Source organism: Equus caballus, chromosome 27 (assembly GCF_041296265.1).
Source record: "Equus caballus isolate H_3958 breed thoroughbred chromosome 27, TB-T2T, whole genome shotgun sequence".
Classification (NCBI taxonomy): domain Eukaryota; kingdom Metazoa; phylum Chordata; class Mammalia; order Perissodactyla; family Equidae; genus Equus; species Equus caballus.
The window spans coordinates 14,760,731-14,769,389 of NC_091710.1; positions in this window are offsets into that span (position 1 = coordinate 14,760,731).

Consider the following 8,659-nt stretch of genomic DNA (forward strand, 5'->3'; position numbering starts at 1 on the left):
GGTCCAGCCCCAGGCGAACAGGGTCTCCTGAGGGATGGACGGCGTCGGCGAGGGAGCAGGCAGTGAGACAAGGAGTTTAGTGTCCAAGTCTAACTTTATTTTGTGTATGTATGATTTATATAGGGCTCAGGGTATGCAAGGATGATTTCATGAAACAGTGCCAGGACATATCTTTGGCTCACGTAAGCGGGTTTTTGCAAGGTAGACAATAGTCCTAAGAGTAATTGATTGTAAGGTAGATTGTAAGAGCAATGGATTGTGTGCAGGCCCGAGGGGAGTCAAGCTTCTGTAATTCTGTACTTCAAGGAGGCTACCCCCAGCGGCCTCCTGACTCAATGGGCCGTGGCAACCACCGTCCTCCCAGAGAGATCTGTGGGGGCCACAGATTTCTTTGTTCCCTCTCCACTCCCATCGCTTCACCTGACCAAAGGACGGGTCAGAATGTTCTTTCCCTAGAAGATGTTTTTCCCCAGAACTTTCCCTAGAATATTGTATTGTATCATTCTCATTCCCAGGGCCAGGCTGAATTCCCCTGAAACACCACCAGGTGTAGAACAGAGTAAGCAGAAGCAGGAAAGTCAAAAGTACCAGGGAGACTTTTTGCAAGGGCAGTCTGGTAGATTCCCTTGAGGGTCGCCGTGAGTCCCCTCATCTCTCTCCTGGACCGTGTCACAAGGCAGAGGCTTAACTTGTAGGCTGATGGCTCCTGGCAGTGAACCATCTGCCTGACACGCTAGAACCAAATGCCAGACATGTCGGAACCACCACCCAGACACTCTGGAACCAGACATTGGAGACTCCAGAATCAGGTCTTGGACAGGCCGGAAGCACCTTCTGGACACTCTGGAATTACATACAGGAAGTGGAAAATCACCCACCGGACACAACGGAACCATCTTCTGGACACACCGGAACCAACTGACTGACAGGCTGGAACAACCCCCGGATATGCAGAAACCAACCGCCGGACACGACTGATCCACCTGCTGGATAGCACTGATCCACCCACCAAACACGGCTGAACCAGCAGCTGGACACACCGGAATCACCTGCCTGACACCCTGGATCCACCTGCTGGAATCTCTGGAACCACCTGTTGGATATGCCAGAACCAGGTGCCGGACACAGTAGATCCACCTGCCAGAAAAGCGAGAACCACCTGCCAGACATGCTGCAGCAGCCTGCTGGACACACTGAAATCACCGGCCAGATGTGCCAGGACCGGGTCCCAGATATGCCATAACCAAATTCCGGACAGACTGGAAATACCTGCCAGAAATGCTGGAACCACCACCTGGACATGCCGAAACTACCAACCCATCCCGATGCAATCAGGTCTCGGACACGCTGTAGCCACTTGCCGGACATGCCAGAATCACCCACTGGAAATGTAGGAATCCACTGCCAGACACCCCAGAAGCAAACACCGGACACGTTGGAACCACACATTGGATATGCCAGGCCCAGGTGACGGAAACACCAGAACCACCTGCTGGACAAGCCTGAACAACCTGCCAGACTTGTGTGAATCACCTGCTGGTCATGCTGGTATCAAGTCTAGAATGCGCCAGAATCATCTTCCAGACAGGCCAGAAAAACCTGCCGGACATGCCAGAATCACCATCGGAAACATTGATACCACCAACCAGACATGACAAAATCAGCTCCTGGACACGCCAAATCACCCACCAGACATGCAGGAACTAACTGCCAGACACCCCGGAAGCACCCACTGGACACGTCAGAACCACCTTACAGACATACCGGCAACTCATGCCAGACACACAGGAACCCCCTGCTGGACTCACTGGAACCACATGAATGACACATCAGTACCATTGGCCAGACATGCCGGAGCCACCTGCCAGACAAAACTGAACCACCTGCCAGACAAGACAGAACCACCTGCCGGATACGCCTGAAATATTTGACAGACTCTCTGGAACTACATGCTGGGCACACCGGAACCACCAGTCAGATATGCCAGAACTGGGTGCTGGACACGCCAGAACCACCTTCTGGACAGGCCTGAACCACCTGTCAGAGAAGAATGAAGCACTTGCCCGATACGCCTGAATCACTTGGTGGACAGTCCAGAACCACCTGCCGGGCATGCCAGCACTATCTGCCAGATAAGCCAGAACCAGGTGCTGGACATGACTCAACCACCTGCCAGGCAACCTGAACCACCTGCTGGAGAGACCTGAGCCATCTGCCGGAGCCCCTACAACCACCATCCAAACGTGCTGGAACAATGTGGTGGACAAACTACAACCACCTGCCAGACACACAGGAACCAGTTCATGGGCATGCCAGAAACACCTGTTGAACAGGAAGTAAGAAGCCGACAGACAACCCTGATCCAGTCAACGGACACGCTGGAACCACAGGTCAGACAAAACAGAATCATGCTCCAGACATGACGGAACCATGTGACTGAAATGCCAGAACCACAAGCCGGACACGATGTAACCAAATTCTGGACACTCTGGAACAAATCATCATACATACCAGAACGAAATGCAGGACAACAGGGAATGACATTCCAGACACAGCAGAACCACCTGACTGACAGGCTGGAACCAACTTTTGGACACATCGGAACCATCATCTGGACACTCTGGAACCACCCACCACAGATGTGAGAATCAGGTCCAGAACGCGCCAGAAGCACCTGCAGGACATGCCAGAACCACTGACTCACGCCGAAATCACCTGCCAGATATGCCAGAACCACTTGATGGACACTCTGCAATCACACGCAGGGCATGCCGGAACCACCTCTCACATATGCCAGAACCATGTGCCGGACACACCGGAACCACCTCCCGGACAGACCTGAACCACCTGCCGAACATGCCAAATCCACGTGCTTGACTCGCTGGAACCACCTGCCGGACACGACAAAATCACCTGCCGGATACGCTGGAACCAGGCCCCTTAGACGCCGGAAAAACCTGACAGACACGTGGGAACCACCCGCCGGACACTCTCGAACCACCACACAGACATGCCTGAATGACACTCCAGACACACCTGAAGCACCCACTGGACACGCCAGATCCACCTGGAACCACCCGCCGGACACACTGGAACCATGACTCTGACACTCCAGAACCAACTCCTGCACATGCCGGAAGCACCCAACGGACATGCTGGGACCATCTTCCTAACGTACCAGAACCACATGCCAGACACAAGGAACCACCTGCCAGACACTTCGGAACCACCTGTTGGATATGACGCAACCAGGTGCCAGATACACTGAAACCTCCTGCCGAAGATGCCAGAACCAGGTGCCGGACACCCCACAAACACCTGCCACACAAGCCGGAACCACCAGCCTAACATGTCGGAACAATCTGCCGCACACACCAAAATCACCTGCCAGATACACTGGAACCACGTCCTGGATATGCCAGAACTAATTTCCATAAAACGTGGGAAACACCTCCCGGACACGCCGGAATCACCCACCGGACATGTGGGAACCAACTGCCAGACACACCGGAACCAACACCCAGACACTCTGAAAGCACCAACCCGACACAATGGCATCGGGTCCCGTACACACAGCAGCGACCTGCCGGACATGCCGGTACCACCTTAAGAATGTACCAGAACCACCTGCCAGACACACAGGAACTACCTGCCAGATACCATGGAACCAACTGTCAGATACGCTGGAACCAGGCACCCGGTACGCTGAAGCCACCTGCCGAATATGCCAGAACCATGTGCCAGACATGATGGAACCATGTGAGGGATACACCAGTAACAGGTCCAGCACAGGCCAGAACCAAGTGGCGGACATGCATGAACCACCTGCTAAACCAGCCTGAACCACTTTACGGACAATCCAGAACCAGTTGCCCAACATGCCTGAACAACCTGCTGGACACTCTGGAACTACCCGCCGGACATATGCCCAGCGTCCACCAGAAACGCCTGAACCACCTCCCAGACACTCTGGAACCAACCGCTGTAAAAGTCGGAACCACTACCTGGACAATCTGCAAACACCTGCCGGAGACACCAAAATCAGGTCCCGGCAGGTGGTCCAGGTGTGTCTGGCACCTGGTTCCGGAGTGTTCGGCAGATGGTTCCGGCATGTCCACCAGATGGTTCTGGCGCATTCTGAAGGTGGTTACGGAACATCAGGCAGTTGGTTCAATCATGTCCAGCAGCTGGTTCAGTCTTGTTTGGGAGGTGCTTCAGTCATGTCCAGCACCTGCTTCTGGTATGTGCAACACCTGTTTCTGGCGTATCCGGCAGGTGGTTCTGGCATGTCTAGCAGGTGTTTCCCTCAAGCCTGGCTGGTGGTCCAGGCATGTCCATCAGGTGGTTCCGGTGTGTCGGGCACCTGGTTCCAGCACGTCTGGCATGTGGTTCTGGAATGTCCATAAAGTGGTCCTCGCTGGTCCAGCAGGTTGTCCAGGCTGGTATGGCAGCTGCTTCAGGCTTGTCCAGCACCTGGTTCTGGCCTTCCCTGGACTTGTTTCTGGCGTAACCAGCAGATGGTTCCAGCGCGTCCAAGAGGTGGCTTGGCTGTGTCCGGCAGATGGTTTCGGTGTATTCAGCAGGTGATTTGGACGTGGCCACCAGGTGTTTCCACCATGTCTGGCAACTGGTTCTGGCATATTCGGCAGGTGGTTTCAGGGTATCCAGTACCAGATTCTGCCATATGTGAGAGGTGATTCCGGCATGTCTGGCAGTTGGTTCTGGGGTGTCAGGCTGGTGATTCTGCCGTGTTTCACAGGTGGATCAGTGCTGTCCAGCAGGTGGATCAGTCATGTCGGGTGGTGGGTTGCAGCATACCCCGGGGTGGTTGCAGTGTGTCCAGAAGGTGGTTCTGTCGTGTCGGGCAGGTGGTTCTGGTGAGTCAAGCAGGTGGTTCTGGCATGTACGGCCGGTGGGTCAGGCGTGTCTGTCAGCTGGTCAAGGTGCATCCAGCAGATGGTCCAGGCATGGCCATCCCGTGGTCCAGGCATTTCTGAAACGTGGTTTCTGACGTGTCTGAATGATGGTTTGGGAGTGTCTGGCATGTGATTCAATCCTCTCCGGGAGGTGCTTTGGGGTTGTCCAGCAGGTGGTCTGGGTGTATCCAGGAAGTGGTTTGGCATGGCCGGCATGTCCTTGGAGTATGTCTGGCCTGGGGTTCTGGCGTGTCCAGCAGGCGGTTCCAGTGTGTCTGGCACCTGGCTCCAGGGTGTTTGGCAGATGCTTCCAGCATGTCCACCAGATGGTTCTGGCGCATCCTAAAAGTGGTTACGATGAATTCATCAGGTGGTTCAGGCTTGTCTGTCACTTGGTTCAGTCGTGTCCAAGACCTGGTCCCAGCATGTGTGACACCTTTTTCTAGCGTATCTGGCAGGTGATTCCGGTATGTCCGGCTGGTGGTACACGCAAGTCTGGCAAGTGTTTCGGGCGTGTCCAGCAGGTGGTTCTGGCCTTAGGGCACCAGATTCCACCATGTCCAGCAACTGCTTCTGGCATATCCAATAGGTGGTTCCGGTGTGTCTGGCAGGTGTTTGTGGTATGTCTGGCAAGTGGTTCTTTTACATTAGTAAAGTGGTTCTAGCGTTTCCAGAGGGTGCTTCCAGGGTGTCCAGCAGTTGGTTCCAGCGTGTGTGGCTGGTGGTTCTGGCGTTTCTGTGTGGTGGTTCCAATGTGTCTGGTGGGTGCTTACAGGGTTTCCAGCAGTTGTTTCCCACATGTCCGGTGGGTGATTCCAGCGTGTCTGGCAGGTGGCTATGGCACGTCTGGGACCTGATTCCGTCATGTCGGGTGGTGGTTTAGGCATGTCTGTGTGGTGGTTCTGTCATGTCCGGCAGTTGATTTCGACATGTAAGCCAGGTTTTTCCAGTCTGTGCAGAAGTTTCCTCTGGCGTATTCAGGACCTGGTTCTGGCGTATCCAGCAGGTGATTTCAGTGTGTCCAGCAGGTTGTTTCGGCATGTCTGGCAGGTGGTTCTGGCATGTGAAGCAGGTTGTTGTGGTGTGTTTGGCATCTGCTTCTGGCGTATCCCACAGGTGGTTTTACAGTGTCCGGCACCTGGTTCTGCCATATCCTACAGGTGGTTCCGGCATGTCAGGCAGGTGTTTCCTGGGTGTCAGGCAGGTGGTTCTGGTGTGTCCGGTTGGTGGTTGAGCCGTGTTTGCCAGGTGGATCAGTGCTGTCCGGCAAGTGGATCAGTCATGTCCAGTGGTTGGTTGCAGCATATCCAGGGGTGGTTCCAGTGTGTCAAGAAGGTGGTTCCGTTGTGTCCAGCAGATGGTTCTGGCGTTTCCAGAAGGTGGTCCACCGTGTCCAGCAGCTGATTCTGCCAGTTCCTGCAGGTGGTACCAGCATGTCCAGGACCTGATTCTGGCATCTCCAGTGCATGGTTCCAGAGTGTCTGGGTGGTGGTTCCGACGTGCCCAGCAGTTGGTTCCAGCGTGTCAGGCAGGTAGTTCAGGTTTTTCTGGTGGATGGTACCAGTATGTCTGGTGGGTAGTTCCAGTGTGTCCGGCAGGTTGTTTAAGCATGTCTGTCAGGTGGTCCAGTTGCATCTGGCACTTGGTCCTGGCATGGCCATCCCGTGTTCCACACATTTCTGAAACATGGTTCTTATGTGTCCGAAATGTTGTTTGGGCATGTCCGGCATCTGATTCAGTCCTATTCAGGAGGTGCTTTGGGGGTGTCCGGCAGGTGGTCCGGGTGTTTCTGGCAAGTGGTTCGGCATGTCTGGTGTGTCCTTCAATTGTGTCTTGCCTGTGTTTCTGGCATGTCCAGTAGGCAGTTCCAGTGTGTCTAGCACCTGGTTCCAGCGTGCTCAGCAGGTGCTTCCGGCATGTTTAGCAGATGGTTCCAGTGCATCCTGAAGTTGGTTACAGTGTGTTGAGCGGGTGGTTCAGGCTGTTCCGTCACTTGGTTCAGTCGTGTGCAGCACCTGCTTTCAGCATGTGTGACACCTGTTTCTGGCATATCCGTCAGATGGCTCCAGCGTGTCTGGCAGGTTGTTCACTCATGTCCGGTACCTGGTTTCGGCGTGTGTGACACCTTTTTCTAGCATATCTAGCAGGTGATTCCAGCATGTCTATCAGGTGGTTCGCACAAGTCTGGCAGGTGGTTCAGTTGTGTCCAGCAGGTGGCTCTGCACTTAGGGCACCAGGTTCCGCCATGTCCAGCACCTGTTTCTGGCATATTCGGCAGGTGGTTTCAGTGTACCTGGCACCTGGTTCAGGCATATCCAACAGGTGGTTCTGGCATGTCTGGCATGTGGTGCAGGGGTATCTGGCATATGGTTCTGTTATGTTCGGAAGGTGGTTCTGGCGTGTCCGGTGGGTGCTTCTGGCGTGTCTGGCAGTTAGCTCTGGCATGTCTGGTGGGTGGTTCTGGCGTGTCTGAGTGGTGGTACCAGTGTGTCCGACGGGTGGTTCTGGCATGTCTGTTGGGTTGTTCTCGCATCTAGGGGCCTGGTTCCAGCATATCTGACAGATAATTTTGGCCTATCTGGCTGATGGTTCCAGCGAGTCAAGCAGATGGTTGTGGTGTGTCCGGCAGGTCGTTCATGCGTGTCCAGCAGGTGGGTTCAGGCCTGTCCAGAAGGTGGTTTCAGCACTTCCAGCACCAGGTTCTGGCATATCTGACATGTGGTTCCTGCATTCCCGGCATGTGGTTCCACATTGTCCATCAAGTGGTTCATGCGTATCTGGCAGGTGGTTCAGCTTGTTTGGCAGGTGGTTCTGGCATGTCCTGCCAGTGGTACTGGCGTGTCACTCAGGTGGTTCCAGTGTGTCAGGCTTGGGGTTCCTGTGTGTCAGGCATGAGTTTCCGGTATTTTTGGAAGGTGGTTGTGATGTGTCAGGTGGGTGCTTCCAGGTTGTCCGGCTTTTGGTTCCTGCATGTCCGGAGGGTGATTCCAGTGTGTCCAGGACCTGATTCTGTATGTTGGGTAGTGGTTTTTGCATGTCTAGGTGGTGGTTCCGGAGTGTCCGGCAGGTGATTTCAGCATGTGCAGCAGGTTTTTCCAGACTCTGTGGAAGTTGCTTCTGGTGTATTCAGGACCTGGTTCTGGCGTATCCGGCAGGTGATTTTGGTGTGTCTGGCAGGTTGTTCTGGCCTGTCTGGCAAGTGGTTTCAGGGTGTCTGGCCATGGTTCTGCCGTATCCGACAGGTTGTCCTGGTGTGTCTGGCAGGTGTTTGCGTGGTATCAGGCAGGTGACTACGGTGTGTTCAGGACCTGATTCCCTCATTTCAGGTGGTGGTTTTGGCATGTCTGGGAGGTGGTTCCTGTGTGTCTGGCTGGTGATTTAGGCATGTACCACAGGCTTTTCCGGCCTGTGTGGAAGTGTGTTCTGGTGTGTCAGGCAGCTTGTTCTGGCATGACCGGCATTTGGTTCTGGAATGTCCGTAAAGTGGTTCAGGGTGGTCTAGCAGATGGTTCAGGCTAGTCCTGCAGCAGTTGCAGGCTTGCCCGGCACCGGGGTCCGGCCTGTGCTGGACCTGTTTCTGGCGTATCTGGCAGATGGTTTCGGCATGTCCGGCACAGGGTTTCAGCTTAACCGACAGCTGATTTGTACTTTTCAGGCAGGTGTATCTGCCATGTCCGGCACCTGGTTCTGGTGTATTTGGCAGGTGGTTTCAGTGTATTTGCCACCTGGTTCCCGCATATAGA